Raw genomic sequence first — 15027 nt, 5'->3', positions numbered from 1 at the left:
GCAAGATAAACAAGCAGCTTGGTAACTCTTTCAATTTTTGTGTTTAAAATATTCTAGAGTTGAAATAAAGTAGTTCTCCTCTGTTAATAGCTATGTGCAGTAGACAGCATGATTTAATATAAATACTGTCCAGGGAGGAAAAAAACAAAGGAGATCCTATAGAAATGATAAGCAATAGGCTCGCAGCTTTTTAAAAGCTATTGCATACTTTGTTCTGTTTTAAGTCTTTTTTTCTAAAAGCCAATCGAATGAGGACTATTTGGAAACATCAGCGTTAGCCTACCAGACAATGGCATTTGCTTCTTGAATTATTCTATTAGATTCTAACCTTGGCACAGTATAACCCTTTTGCTGAAATATTTATAATTGCCTAGTAACATGGGAAATAAACAATTTATTCCTATTATCTGTGTGCATGTTTTGATACAGAAGAAGCAAACTGTGAATGACTAGATACTAATAAGATCATGGAATGTCCCCAGCTTGTCATAATGGCTAGTAACAAATATTTGCATGAAGCCTTGGTTATCCAAATATTCCTTGTGAAGAGTGTGGCTGAGTGGGTTTGATTTCTCTAACCTTGCAGAATCATTTTATTCTATTGTTCCTGTGATAGATATGTAGGGTAATGTAGTCCAAAGCCTCCAGGCAATGCATGAATTGAATATTTGCTATTTATGTAGCATGTTGTTTCTGAAGCGTCTAATTTGGGAGTGATTTAGTAAATACAATCATCAAGAATGTGGTCATGTTTTCCCTTTAGTTTTGCATAGGGGATTTTGAAAGAGTCTCCCTTCCCCCAATCATCTGTAAGAAAATGGGAAAAATAGTCTAACTTAACACTTGTATTTTGAAAAATGGGATGAAAAATAAGACATATATATTTTTGGCAGTAGGGTCATGGAGTTTGAGGGAAGAAAATGGTTTCAACTATATGCAGAGATCCACATTATGGAATAGCTGCATTTCTATGCTTAGCTTTATTCCACCATCAGAAAAACTCAAATTATCACACAAGAGTGCTAACACTAACTTACCTTGATTAAAAAGATCATTTTTGCAGGGCACACATGTATTGCTATGGACATTATCTGCAAACTGATCGTAACACCAAAAGCAAAAGGCCTCATTGCAAGTCAGAACTATTTTAATTTAATGAACTAATATTAAAAAGAGGCACATAATCTATTTCTCACCGTCTTTTAGCAGGAAAAATATTCATTAAGGAAAATCTATGCTATTGTTAGCAACATAAACAGAATTCCAAATAAGGAAGAACACAATGACCATACCGAAAGACCTTTGGTTTCCTTAAAGAATTCCCTGGGAGCTTGTCCCTGTGGCAGGGGGCCACCCCCCATCACAGCTGTCCCAGCCCCCTCCCTGGCATTGCTACAGTGCTGGTGAGGGCTCCAGAGACAAGTTTGCTGCTAGCTACCATCACTGCTGATAGTGAAGGGGCACTAACTGTTCTGGAAAAGTTTTGAGTCAGCTCCAGTTTGGTGGTTTCAAAACTTGACCTAATTTAGTCTTGATTTCTTTTTTATTTCCTCTCGAAAAATGTATCTTTTCATTGTCAAGGAAAAAAAAAACTCCACCATAGCCTAACTGAGTTCTAAATCTCAGTTGTGAATTGCATTGAACGAGCTAAATACTACGATATCAAGAAAAAGAGACAATATTTTTTCTTCTACCCCTCTATGGAGTAGGGGGTATGTCCTAAGACATATTAGAAAAATTCTTCACGTTTTACTGAACGTGTAAAGGTCACCAGTAAACTAAGTGACCTTGAGCAAAGTCATCTTCTACTTCTGGGTCTTGGTTTTCTCATATACAGAATATGGGATTAGAGGAAATTATTGAATCCTCTCTTGCTCTGAAAATAACCTACTGATCCATCACATTTTTATAACTTTGCCTGATAATGTTTGGTGTTATAGGAAATGTATAGGAAATCTGAAGGAGTGGAGGCAGCTTGGCCTAAAAGGTTCAGAAAATTCTTGAGCCTTAACTATAGAGGTGGTTCTTAGAGTTGGTTTTTAAGCTCTAATGGCTAAGGGACGAAACAACATATTAACAAATTACAAAGATTTTTCAAGGCACATTTACAAAGATTATCTCCGAATGAAATTTTAGATTCCTCCATTTAAGCCAAATAAAGCAACAGAGAATTAAAAAGAGGAATTAAAATATTCCACATAGTTACCTTTTAAAATACCCAAACCTACACATAAGAAATTGGCCCAGAGGAATATATTAACGGGTTTGATGGCTTCCTTGCCAAGACAGTGTCTTATATAATCTATGGACATTTACCTAATTTAAGTAAGTCAGTAGATAAAATGTTAATAATTGTATATTGATAAATCTAATATTACCAAGTTTTTGTTTTGTTTGTTACTTCTTTTCCATGATACATTGAAATATATTTGTTCTTTCATATTCCAAACTTTTGTGGTCAAAAGTAACAATTTCTCCCAGCAAAATATTTCCCTGGAATAGGGAGAGAGTCACAGAAAATAAGATACTACATCTGAAAATGATTTTATTTTACAATTAAAATTAGTTTAGTATACCCTTTAATCCAACTTTTATTCTACATTGATTTTAACCCCTAAGTTAAAGATTATTCATAGAGAGAAAGCACTAATGTGACTTATAGTCACTACATCTAAAATTTTGTAATCGTATGTTTTGCAATAAATAGATGTGTGATAATTAATTTTGTGGAAATGTTTTAGATGCACAAATCTGAAATTGGAGACTCAGAAGGCTGTCCCCTTCAAATAGTAGAGCTCTTAAGCCAAGAGTAGCCTTGATCAAAATATTACTAAAAGGAATTTTTGAAATTTTTTTCACAATCTGTAACATATTCTTTAAAGTACACAGACTGCCATTAAAGTCTGAGAATCCTTTTTTCTTTAAGAATTATTTTGGTTCAAGAAACAATGATAATTTATTCTGAGTCAAGTCTAATGTATAAACTGGGTATTCCAAACAAGATAATGCCATTTTAGGGGTCAAAAATAATGATGGTAAGGTAAAAAGAGTGACGTTCTTGTGTGACTAATGGAAGAAATGCCCAAATAAAAGACTCTGTAGGCAAAACCCAATGAGTTGGAACCAAGTGTAAAAGCTCTCTATTTATAAATGGCAAATCTGGAAGAAAATAACCAACTGGTCGGGACCCAAGCTACAGAATATACTGTTAGCTTCAGTTTCTAACTACTCTGGTTATAATTTTTTTTCTCTTTCAAGATGTAAATGCAGCAAAAATCATATAAAGTGTTGCCATAAAGTAATGAGTATGTATATTAAAAAAGTAGCAAATTAGTGTGCATAGACCCAAGTGTATATTGTCTTTCGAATGAGGTATATTGGAGCCCATCCTTCCAGTTCACCAAAACTACTCTTTGTTCAAAATTTATTTTGAAATTCATCTTTCAGAATAATCTTCTGAATATGTTCCTGATTCACACAAGAAGACTGGCCACATGATTATATCACCCAGGCTCCTATAACCTTTCTCTTCTTTTTCTTTCTCTTCTTTACCTAAAACAAGCTAGGTCACCTATCTGTTCACCAATACTGTCCCTGAATGATAATACAAATTCTCTCAATATATGATAATTGGAACTCATTACAGATTTGTAAACAGGATGTCCATCAAGAGAGTAATTTTAAAGAGAAGAATGGCCATACAAATGGAATGGGTACAGACTCTGGAGGTGATGCCTCTGAATGAAAAGATTGATTTGAAAATGTAAGTTTGGGTCTGTTTGTAAGATTGGTGCCTCATTACTTTATACTCAAACCTCATATGTTTTCTATCATTTTGGTATCCCAAATCAGGAAACAATTATATGGTACATGAATGGGGATCTGCCAGTGGAATTGCTTGTAGCATCTTAGAAGGAAGTAACTAAATGAGGAAAAAGAGAGAGAGAAAGAGAGAATTTAGTGAGTATTTTAAAAGGACTGGATATATTCTACAAGATTAAGATATGAATTTGTAATTCACACATATGTTCCCTTAGAAAGACAAAGATTATATTCTCAAGGAATTAGCCTCATGTGAAAACACTAGCATTTCAAAGAGTTCTATCACATATCATATATGAGGTATGGGGGAAAAGTGGGAAGTGGAAACATTCCTTGAAATGTTCTAAATCCATGAGGTATAGAAGGTAATTAAATTATCCACAAAATAAAATTTAACTTCCTGGTACAAAATAAATTGGAAAAGAACAATCTCCTTTTACACCCCCAAGGAAAACAGGAAAGAACATCTTTAGTTTTCACTTTCCTTCAAATTTAGTAGTGCTCATTCTTCAATTTGATGATTTGCTGGGGAAAAAAAAAGGAAACTATTACTTTTTTCATTAACTGAAGAATGAGCACTGTGTAACTTTACAAAATGAGGGTTGAAATAAAATGGATACTCAAGCTTAGACCCTTCCTTTGTATTTGGGCTCATAATTTTGTCTTTCCTTTGCATGTCTGGAACTCACATGATATCAAGTGTATCCTAATTTCAGATAAATTAATATATTATGCAATCTTCTTAACAAGCAGAGATTTGATTATTTTTTCATATTAAAATAAACCAGCAGAAACAACTCAGAAGGCACAGCTTAGGACATACTTGTTTTTATAGAATCATTTAAATTAACCCTGTTCCCCTTTGCAAGCATGGATATATCAAACCATGTTTCTAAGTATATCCTGAGCACTTTGCTTTGAAAATAAACTCCAATGAGAAAGAGCACAATTAATACTCCATCTAGATCTTCAACATGCAAATACTATATGTTTTGGCTCTCTAAAGTAATGGAGTCAGGATCATTTTATAGTTGAAACATGTGAGAAACATTTGACACTTGTAATCAAGACTTCAGAGATGCCTGCGTGCATTATTTTAAATACTTTCTGCATCTGTGATAATTTCTACTTCTCCATAGACATTGATGCTTTCCTGCCCACCGTTCCCTGTCAACACACACACACTACACCTCCCAAAGTAAATAAGATGATCAATTAAGCAAAATAACTGTTCAATTAAATACCAGAAAAATCAATCAACTTGTTAAATTGATCATCACACTTATTTCAAGATATTCCACCATATCTTTAGCATTAAGTCATTTCAGTCAATTAGGACAATCAGTGAAAGAGGAGAAAAAAATATTTGCCCATATGTCAGAAATCCTGTGTAATAATGACTGGGGATTTGTTGGTTTTTCGGCAAGGTGTTCCTAAATAACTCCAAAACTCCTATTGATATAAATCGAACCATTGCTTTCTTTGGGGGAATTTTTTTTTTTTCAGTGAAAAAGTTGGCCAGGAAAAGAGATCTTTATGTTAACCTGAAATGTTAAGTCTACCAAAATGGGCACCTTGTTTACACACCTCATGCACATTTTCCTCATTATTTCATTTAGCCATTCTTGTGACTTTGCTTCTCACTACATTTTAAGGTGACTATACATATATCACACACACAAATATCATCTCAGCATACAAAACAACAAGGTCATCTGAAACAAATATGGAATTCATAGCTATGTGTCCTTTTCAAATGATATTTGCAATGGTTGCACTACATATCTGTGGTTTCCTCTAAATAAATTTAAGATTATAGCATTACCTTTTTAAACCTGCAGATTCTTCTTTCTGTAAGCTTTGGCTCCAGCAAATCTCAGCTATTCTTATTACAGCCCTTTCTCACATGCTCCCAAGTGAGGAACGATTTGCAAAGCTTTTTGGCAAGGCGTGTTGTTAAAGCTGAGCTCTTCATCTGATAAACATTTTCACTATAATACAGTGTTTTTTATTTTTATCTTTTGTTTCAAATAACTGACCAAATTCTAAACTGTAAAAAGAAAAAGAGAGAAAAAGCCAAAGGTGATTATTATTTTCACCAAAGTAGTCACCATAATATTGTTCAAATAACAAATTTCCTTTCTTGCTTCCATACAAGAGATCTAGCTAACATTTTCATATGATTGGCTATCATATAACCTTTACAGTTTTGTTTACAAAGGGCATACAGTGATGTGGGAATGTTCTAATAACATGCTTTGGAACAAAAGAGCTGGCTATTATATTAAATAAAATTTGTAATATAAATTTTTATAAAAAGCAAAATCCTGCAGAAAAAAAAAAAAGACTGGAAGGAAATATTCTAAAATATATCCAGTAATTGCCTATGGTTGTTAGCATTGTAGACAATTTATTTTCTATTTTACATTTTTCCTATTTTTCCAGATTTTATAAAAAGGGTTAAAAAAGAAAAAAAAAAGAATTACAAACATGTTTATCTTTGAACAAAAAAGGACTCAGTGAAAAACTTTTAAAATGCTATTTCTCTGTTAAAGGCAAGAGAGACATAAATGCTTTTTTTTAAAGACATGAGAAAAAAATTTCCTAACAGATTCAAATGATTTGAGACTAGATAATGTGTGTGACTTAGAGTCTCTGAGAGTAGATTCCTAATTATAGGGAAAATTATATTGACCAAATACTACCTAGAGAGTGTGTTGATATTTTAGAGTTCTTGTTTGACAATGCTATTATTATCCTGTGATAGTTTTGTTTCTTTCATGTGGATTTTTAGGGTAGCATTTAACTAAAGAATTTATTTACTTGTGTCACAAATAAAAAATTTTACATAAAGCTAAAGATAATTTTTAAAATACCAAAGTCTTTTCCAGATATATTTTTAAAAAATTCTTCGCTCATCAGCAGAATTCTTTTTCTTGAATTACATTCTATAGTTTTCTAGTTTTGAGATATCACCCATATATTTGGTAAGAAAATTGTTAAAGGATTTTCTTTTCAAGTGAAGATAATAGTATTCAGGTTTTAATATGATTAGCAATTCTGTATTACTTTCATTAAGAGAAATCAAGGTTTTACAACAATTTAATTTTTTACAGAAAAAAATTATATATCTTCCTTATACATGCTTCTTGTTCTTTTACATAGATTAAAATGGAATTTATAAAGAATGTTCAGTATTGATCATATTGTTTAAAGGCATACATAATAATTTAAAACTCTTTTCTGAAATTGTATGCAGAAAATAGAGGAAACAGAGAGAGAAAAGGCAAGTAAAAATGTTCCTGAGTTCAGTTGTGCAGTGTGTACTCAGCAATTTAAAAATACTAATTTTGTTCCATTTAATGGTAAAGAAATATTTCTTTTCCCTCCCTTGCCTAAAGGTCATCTATAATTGAGGACAAGTTAGCAAGAGTCCAGAGGCTGAGTATGGCTTTGATCTAGGTGTCCAGCCTTTCTAAGTGCAAATCATTCTGGGCAGAATGGGAGGAGTCACATCAATGAATTGGTTGCCTTATTAAAGGTTATCAAGATCCCCTCTTTCCTCTTCCCTAGCCTCTTCCCTCCGCCCACTCTTTGTGAGCACCTCTGCATTTCTGTAGCACTTTTACTTTGTCTTGCAGAAATTGTATTCAGATATAATATTAAGCCTTACACCTGTTCTTCATTATTTTCTCTTGGTTCCTCCAATTTTACTCTGAGATTCATGTCATGTGTTTTCATCTCTGACCACCTTTATCAAATCATTTAAAAACATATATAGCGCATGTTATTTGATTTTGGATCAGCAGAATATTCTCATTCTCAAAAAGGAGTATGATACAATTTGTGATTCATTATAATGCTTTCATTCAAGATTTAGGGCAATAATATTGGTAATATGGATTTTCTTTTAGAATATAAAGAATAGCACTAAATGTTCCAAATTGGAATATATCCTGGAAAAATGTTAGACAGATACATGTAGGGCCTAGTACATTTATGGACTTCTTTGGTAATATTTTTATGTTTTTACTTATAAAAATTAATAAAAAGATGAAAATTATTCTAAATAGCCTTTTACCAATTATTTAGACTGCCTTGTACAATTTGAAAACTTGGCAGTAATTTTATCAAACATCTTATAAATCATTGTCAGAGTAATGTTAAACAGTCATTTTGAATTACACTATAACCAATTATTTTTATAATCAAATATTTCATCAATTATAAAATGCATTAATTTTTTATTCCATTTAGGTAAAAATAAGTGAGCTATTTCCAAAAGCCATGCTTCTTGTAGGTGCTTTTGCATGACCAATTTATGGTCACAAAATTTTGCACTTTTTTTCTAGTAAACAAAAGTCTTTTTCATTGAAGTATTGACAGTCTTAAGTTCAATTTCCATTACCATTTAATCAACTGAACAGATTTACAAAAACACTTTAAATATTGTTCTGGAGTTAAAGAGATGATAATGATAGCTATACATTTCTTTCAAGTGATGTCTTAAAGTTATACAGCAAATTCTTTTGGAAAAGAATAAATCCTTGTGACAAACTATAGTTACTTCCATTTTATTTCTTCAGTGATTCCGTCATCTTAAAGAGTCTACTAAATTTTGCATTTAAAATGACTATAGATTTTTTGTGGTATAAAGTGAGTGCTTACTATTGCCTACTAAAATTACAATATGTATTTTTTGTATTACGTACCTTTCTTTTGGGATAATTCTATTTCATTTAACACACTGTTTCTACAATATGTTTAATAATAACAAACCTCTAATTGCTCATATGTCTGTACTATGTGGTTACAATAAAATATAATTTAATGTAACACTGTGTGAACCATACTTCAATGAAAAAAGCTAAAATACAATTTGAGTATATGTTGAATGATTTAGTTTATAGGTTTATAATTTTTTCACTATTTACTGCCAATGTGAATATTTTTATATCATGTGCCATGATCATTTTTGTGGTAACATCATGAAGCATCAAAATAAATTTATTGCCCTTAATCAGTTATGTAAAAGCAAACCTCAGGGTACATAGAAAATAATTATATTTATAAATGACTCTGTACATTATTATATTTATATATAATTTTTATTCTTAACATTTTGAATAACAAATTCTTTAACCTTTAAAAAAATCTATCAACATAAAACGTCTATTTACTTTTTTAATCATGGCAGGACTATTTTCTAGAGCACTCTATCTTAAAATTGAACGCAATATTGCTATTGAATAATATTAAACTTAATTGAAAATAAGTTTTCATTTTAAAAAATTCCTGGCACTTTTCTATTTTCTAATAAAATATTGTTTCATTTTTATGGCACAATAATTAATCACTTTTGCTCGTGTAGCCTGATCATACGTTATATCATTTAGTCTTAACACTTGCTTTCCTGTAAATATCCAATTCTAATGCTAACAAGTAGAAAGAGCTTTTGAATATAATACTTTATCCACAAGAAAAATTATTCTTGGCTTTGTCTGACTGTCATTTATAAAGCAAGAGATGGTTATTTTTCCAAACATGTGATCAATAAGTGTCCATTTTCATATCATTGTTAGTAATAGATGCAATCTCATTTAGGAGCAAGGCCATTTTAACATAAGTGTATCCTAGTATAAAAAGAAGCTTGTCACACTCCTCCCTAATAGTGAAGGATTTCAGTTCCCCTTTATGCAGACATTTGCACCTAGTATTTTCCAATTCTGTAATGCAAACATTCACGGAGAGGTTAAATACAATGTTGGCTTTGCAATATGTATGCAGAAGAGCTGCACGCATTTTGCACAGGCTTCGCTGAATTTAACCCTGGGTCAACAGACATGTTTAAATGTGGACTTGGACATAAATGGTGCCTACCAAAAGAAAGTTAAATGAGTGTAAGTTTTTATAAAATGTTACAATTGATAATAAGAACAAGATCTCAAAGGGGGGGGGGAGGATAAAAGATGGGAACTGATGTTCCAGAATCACTTGGTTGCACATGTATTTCATCTTTTTAATTTGGTTACTACACCAAATCACAAGTGGCCAAACTGGAGTTACAACTATCCACTAACATTTTCTTTCCTACGTTCCTGATATGTTCTCTCACTTTCCAACTCTTCTATTTCCAGGCAGTTGTACCATATGAAACTGACAGCAATTGTTCTGATTCATGGTTTAGGAGGAGTAGCTGATTAATCCCATGTCAGCAGTCTTGACCCTATGTGGAAAATAGAACCTCAGACGGCCCACTCAACAATATATCAGGGAGTAGAGTGGTGTGGCTTGCCTTGCTCTCAAATGTAATGAAAGTTTAGGGCAATACTGAACGGTGATTTGATCCCCCCCCCCCCTTTTAACCTACATTTCAAAGGAACATTCTGGCTTGGGGTGGTGATGTAATGAGGGAAGGGAATGAACAATTAAGATTCTGAGACAAAATCTTATATTTCTAAATATTTCATTTGCATTTTCCATGAAATGCTTTGGACCATGTTTTTTCCTTAAGCATAATTATTGATTAAAAAAAAATTAGCTGGTCGTATGTGTTTATTTTAAACCTTTAAATTTCAACCTTGGCATTTTATCCCCTCTTTAATGACTATAAAATGCTCTTCCACCTTCTGTGCAGAGATCTAATTGTACTTATTATAAAATAATTGCAAATAACTCCAAATTTTAGAATCATGTTTAATATGCTCAATTTTAAAGAAAAATGTACATGTTATATTTTAAGCACAGAAGACAAGCTTTGAGGAACCCATTTAATGTTTAAGATCTCATTTTTTTTTCCACAAAAGCCCTAACCTGGGCATGTATTTCTGCCATGAATTAGGAGAAAAACCTCGTACTCTGTATTATGTCCTTGGAACTTATGATTAAAATAAAGGGATAAAGTGGAATTACATTTTTTTAAAGGGGACCATGTGGATGAAGGCACTAATGTGTGAATTTTATTTACAACTATAAAGCAGATTGAAATGCCAAAGCAACTTGAAAATCTGTCAAATAATGCTAAATCTTAAAGCACAGGGTGCTGTAAATGGTGGTCACACAGTACAAGTCGGATTTTAGTACTGGAAGCCATGCACAACTAGTAAAAGGAAAGGAAAAAAACACCACAACTACCTAGCATAACTAGATAAAGCTGAAATGTGCTGAAATCTTCCCGTGCAAACTGCATAATAGCACTTCCAACGGCCCCTCTTCTGTCACCCACCGTAACCATCAAGCCTCGATTCTGCTGCAGTCAGGTGAACGGCCGCAGAGCTCTTATGGTTGGCTGCATAGAATTCTGAGGAAAAACACATTCGTACAATTTTTCCTTGGACAATAATAAACAGTAATTTTTGGTACATTTAGATTTTTTTTCCTAAAGAAACTTGAAACGAATTATGCAAGATTTCCTTATGCATCTTCCTAAAGTGAAGGTTTTATTTTGACCGAATCCTTCACTGGGAACGTGCAGCCCTTTGATCAAATAACATTTGCATTTCTGTATGGGGTAGGGTTTTATGTTCTTTTCATACATACTGTCTACTACGTGTATCATGTTGGTTTATGCTAGTCACCATTTAAAACACTAGGTACCAAGTGTTGCCTTGTGAACAGAATCCATATGTATAAGCAGAAGACAATAGAATCGTGTATTTTAAAATTCAAAATTAATAGGTCTTTTGAATGAGACATATTTTTAGTGTGGGTATTCTAAACATTATATGCTCAGACACAAAATGCAATAGTTTGGTTTTTCAACGCTTTATCTTCAGATTAGCCCTGTCTCATATATTAAAAAAAAAAAAAAAATGCTTCTCAAGGCTTTTCTTCAGAGCCAAGCACTCTGCACATACCATCAAGGTGGGTAGAATTAAAAAATAATCATAAAACAAGCCGTAGGTTACATCATGCTGTCCAAAGAGTGCTTAAACATGAGGCTCCGGTTTTGTGAAAAAGTGTCTTTTGAGGGATCAGCAAGCACCTGCATTGTCTACAAAAATGAAAGAATTACTAAGTGCATGTGTGTGAAGTGATTTTTATCTTCACCTTTTTTTTTAAAGAAGGCCACAATTTTTTTTTTTTTTTATTGCTGCAAGGAGAAATGTTCTTCTACCTTCCCTCAAAAAGCTGGTAGAAAACAGTTTTCCCTTTTTCTCTGATTTCGAAGGCATCTTTCCATAAAGAAACAGCAAAACCTTGTCTGCTTCATTTATCCACGTGTGGCTATTAAAACTGCGTGAATCTCAAAGGCATACAAATACCTTGTCAATAAAGTAGTAAATTAAACAACCGGCATTAAAAAAAAAAAAATCTTCCAGAGAATTTTCTCATTAGCAGCCAACTATTTTGGGTGCTTTCAGTCTTAGAGCTTTAACATTTGGTAAAATTTAAATAATACAGGCTTTGGGTTTATGGAGAAGTATAACAGACATTGAGTGAACTCATTCATTTTGTCATTTTTCAGAACATTTCAATTTAACTTAGTTTCTCTTAAAAGAACAACAGCTTTATTTACTAGGTTTCACATAGCACATTCTTCTCAAAAATATGATTTAAGTTTGCGTTTTGAAGCACTGTGATAGTGTTCATCAAAAATAAAAGCTAAGCAGAATACAAATTACATATCTCTCAATCAGAGAGAGTTTAGGCTCTAATGTCAAGAATATATTACGGGAGGAGAGCCTTTTTGTGTCTTCCCTAATCGGATGGTTCTTTCTGCTTTTCCTCACCTACTGAGCGAGGCAGCATGTAGTATCTATGAAGAAGCTTGATGTTTCTTAGATAATATGGTTTGGAAGATGCTGTTTGCAAGCTTATTTGCTTCTGTGTTGTGTTCATAAGCAGGAGAATATAATTCATTTCTGCATATCTGCTAGACTGGACAAATCAAGGTGACAATCCGTGGTTAGCTCTGTCAGGCCCTTTGTCCTACTGCTGCTGTGAATGGAAGTACAATGGGAGCAAAGTGGAATATATAAGAGTCCAGCTGCCTTGTTGTGACAGCCCAGTCCTCCCATTGCAGTGTGTCAGCTCATGTTTGTGTACCGGTAGCCAATCCATAAGATGACAATGCAAATTGTGTGAAAAGTCTTCTATAAGATAACAAATCATGTTGGGGGTTGAGGTACAGGAGGAGAGGGAAAGGGGAGGTTGGACACATGTCTTGGAAAAATAATGACCCGTAAAAGGTTATATTTTTGGTACAGTGATTACATTCAAATGCAAGGCCCTTATCCCAATTCTGGCATGTGTCTCAAAGACGCAGGTAGGCGCTTACACTTAAATCTATCATAGCATTTCTGCGCGCAAGGTTCTGCATTAATGTTACTTTTAGGGCTGTTTATATTTCATTTACGCATGCAATTAATCATCTTTACTGTGTTGATGCTACTGGCGTCAGCAGTGTGACTTAATTAAATTTGAAATTATAGTACAGTAAATATAGGCTTCCAACTAGCCAGTCCAAATTAAATGCTGTGGTCTATTTCTTACCCATGGTGTTTTCCAATTTAAGTGTTCATTTGAAAGGTTACATTTCAGACTCAAATCAGTGTGTGTGTGTGTGTGTGTGTGTGTGTGTGTGTGTGTTTGGACTTAACTGTTGCTAAACTAGAAAAGCTCCCCTTCAGATGGGTCCTTTATTCCCATCTATCGATGATCGCTGTGCTTGGTACATTTGCTCTCTGTATTCCCTACACTACCTGGAATATTTATCTGCTCAGACGCCCACTGTTCTTTAGGGAACGTCTTCACCCCCTCCAGCCATTTGCTGCGACGCCTCAGCCCTGAGCTGCTGAGAAGGCCTCGCCTCCATTTTGTGTCCGGCTGGCGATCAGGTGATCAGCCCACAAGATGGACGTTCTCAGCTCTGCCGGCCCCACGGCTCTCCGATGGGCCGTTTCACCTGTTTGGAAGCCCAGGCAGATCGGTTTACTGTTGATCGTGTTAAACTGGCCCCGGAAGACTGTTCTTATGATGTCAAATAAGTGACTCTTGCTCAGGAGCAACCTTGGCTGCCTGAGCCCTTTGTGGTGTTATCACCTGGGACTCAGCCCACCTGCCAGACGTGCGGCTCGGCTCTGCCCACCCGACAGGGCGAACCCTCGAACCCATTCATTCACGGTTCCAACGGGAGAGCCAAGCTCTAAAAGCCTGCTACCCAGATCTCTTTGGGTGTCTACATATCATGCATTACAGCCCTCTCCAGACAGCTCGGACGGTGTCTGGCCAGGTGTCTGACCCGAGAGGCAGTCGCTGTCCCGGCATGTGCACAACGCAGGGCTTGAACGCCGGCGGGTCTGCCGTCCGTAAAGTGCAGCACAGGACTCGTGTGTGAGAAGCACAAGCCCCCGCCCCCCCCCCCTTTTTTTAATGCAGTGCTGCCTTGTCTGCACTTTTTGAAATTGCATATTTATCAGTTCATGAATTATTTATGAGATTGGAAAAGTGGGGGGGGGGTGAGGCAAGAGGATGAGGAAGAAGAGCATACAAAAAAAAAAACGTATGCTTGCAATACTTGGGCTAGGAGGTGCTTTCAATGTGCGTGCTAGCAATTCTGCTCAAGGATAGCTGTGCTTTGATTTTTTTTTTTTTCTGTATGTCATGTTTAGATTCGGTGTTGTGTATTTTGGTGTTTAAAGATTGTGGTGCTGCGTTGTCTACTTCTTCCTGGGTGAATTCAGAGAAGTGCCGTTTATTTGAAATTAGGTGAAAATAGGGACTGAAATGAACAGAGCGTCTCAAAAACTTGGAAAGTGTGGAGTATTTAATAAATTTTAATCTTTTGTCTGTCAGCCTCTATTGTCAAGAAGAGCTGACAGATTGAGGATTAATGAAATGTTTCATAAATTAGAAATGAAACTATCAGCAGAATGTCCAGAGTAGGACTTAAACATTGCCCGGACAAGAGCTTTGGGCCAGTAGAATAGTCCATTCTTAAATCCAATCCTTTTTTCAGTCACATGGGGCAAAAATAAACCTCTCATATGCACTGGCTGAAAACGTATCCTCAGCTTCTTTCATTAAATAAATCAGTGTTGTCTACACATTTCCAACATGTTGGGATTTTTCGCTCTTATTTCTCAGAAGCAAACTGAAAACAAAAGGAACAAGGAAAAAGGCTCAGAAGTGACTTTAAAACCAGGAAACTCAATGTGAAGAGTTTCGCTAGAGAGTATAAACATTTCACAGGTATAATGTGGG

General features: G+C 34.5%; 1 long non-coding RNA gene across 1 annotated transcript; it reads right to left on the bottom strand.

The window, feature by feature from the left end:
* Positions 1-1334: 1334 nt before the first annotated feature.
* LOC111093146 lies at positions 1335-13886 on the bottom strand. Its single transcript, XR_005381007.1, has 4 exons — positions 13527-13886; positions 10957-11122; positions 5648-5872; positions 1335-3922 (listed from the first exon to the last, which is right to left on the bottom strand). It is a non-coding gene; the product is annotated as an uncharacterized LOC111093146 (long non-coding RNA).
* Positions 13887-15027: the final 1141 nt, after the last annotated feature.

This window comes from Canis lupus, chromosome 29 (assembly GCF_011100685.1).
Source record: "Canis lupus familiaris isolate Mischka breed German Shepherd chromosome 29, alternate assembly UU_Cfam_GSD_1.0, whole genome shotgun sequence".
NCBI lineage: Eukaryota > Metazoa > Chordata > Mammalia > Carnivora > Canidae > Canis > Canis lupus.
This window is presented reverse-complemented; position numbering and strand designations above follow the sequence as displayed.